The following is a 1,704-nucleotide window of genomic DNA, read 5'->3' on the forward strand; positions in this document are numbered from 1 at the left end:
CCCCCTCCCCTCCCCCCACCTGAGGCACCGGCCTTCACTCCCAGCACTTCATCTCCTGCTTGCTAGAATCAGCACAGAGGTGATAAAAAACGTGGCGAATGTTTAAAAGTGCATCACAGTGAAAGATGCATGGCCACAAATCCCCTCAAAATCCTCCCCCCTGCTTCAAACACTCACCCAGAGTTCTCACCACTTTCTGAAGCTGCTCTGGAGTCCTCTCTCCCTAGTGTCTGAACGAGATGTGCTAAAACATACAGGGGATGCCGCTGCCAAACGCCATCCAACAGAAAGGCCGGCTCAGAAGAATGTGACGGTGTCCTCATCTACCTTTTTCACTGGATCTGGAGCCAGGCGACTTCTCTCATCCCCAAAGTGAGAATGATCATACCAGGCAAACTTTTTTGTGGCGGGGGTGGGGGGTCAGGGCCTTGCTATGCAGCCCAGGCTGGCCTTGAACTTGCAATGATCCTCCTGCCTCAGCCTCCCAAGTGCTTCGATTATGGGTGTGCAGCACCACGCCCAGTTTAAAGTCAAGGTTTTGAGTTGATTTAGGACATCGACGCAGCCACGGCAGTGCCACTAAAGATGCTGCAGATAGGTGGCAGTGCTCTCTGGTGGCTCCTGAGTAGCTCCCGTCCACACGGCTGGCAACCAGGGTGAGGTAGGCTGGCTTCCCTCTACTTCCCGGCCTCGCAGACTCCTGTAAATCCAGCGCCCTCTTAGTGTCTCTGTGACCTGCAATCCCGCCAGGTGGGGAGCTGCTCTCCTGTAGTGCGTCCCCCACTCCTGAGACACGCACTGTGTGTCTGTCTTCCTGACCAGGCCCCAGACACAGAGGCAGCGATGGCAGGAAGACACTGGCACCGGACCCTTTGGGACGGCACAGAGGAGACCGCTCAGGAATGACTCACGGAAGAGTCAGGCATGGACTCACACATGGGACTCCTTTAGAAAGTATAAACACCGGCAACACAGAGGTAGCTTTCATTTTTGTCTATTTATTTATGTAGGTTTTTTGAGACAGGGTCTTGCTATGTAGCCCAGGCTGGCCTTGTTGATCCTCCTGCCTCAGCCTTTGGGTGTTGGGACCACAAGCGTGAGCTAACACACTTGCTATGGTTGATGACTTTGACCAGTGTCAAAGCTACTCAGTGGAAAAAGGAGTCTTTTCAACAAATGTTACCAGAAAACGATCTCCGTGTGCAAAATAATGAGGATGGGCCCTAGCCTGACACCACACCCAAAACTTAATTCAAAATGGGTCACAGGTCCGGAGATGTAGCTCAGTGGTTCTGCCGCCTGCCTCCCAAGTGCAAGGGCCTGAGTTCGATTCCTGGTACCAAAATGGGCCACAGCCCTAAAGGGAAGACCTGAACCCTAAAATGCTTGGACAAAAGCAGAGGGCTGAAACTTTACATTGGGTTTGGCAACGAGTTCTAGGTGTGACATCAAAGGTACAGTCAAAGAAATAAAGACAAAGTGGACTTCATGGAAACTTCTATTTTGTGCATTAGAAGACAGTATCGATAGAGTAAAAGGACAACTCGTAAAATGGGGAAAATACAAATCGTACATCGGACAAGGGACAGAGTTCCAGAGCACGCAGGGCCCGCGGGTCTCAGACGCGGCTCCGCTGCCCGGGACCTCAGGGCGCAGGCCCTGGGCTGGGCTCCCGGGTGAGACCAGCCGTTCAGGTCTGCGGTC

The sequence above is a fragment of the Fukomys damarensis genome, unplaced genomic scaffold (genome assembly GCF_012274545.1).
Source record: "Fukomys damarensis isolate Sample0158 unplaced genomic scaffold, DMR_v1.0_HiC HiC_scaffold_13, whole genome shotgun sequence".
NCBI lineage: Eukaryota > Metazoa > Chordata > Mammalia > Rodentia > Bathyergidae > Fukomys > Fukomys damarensis.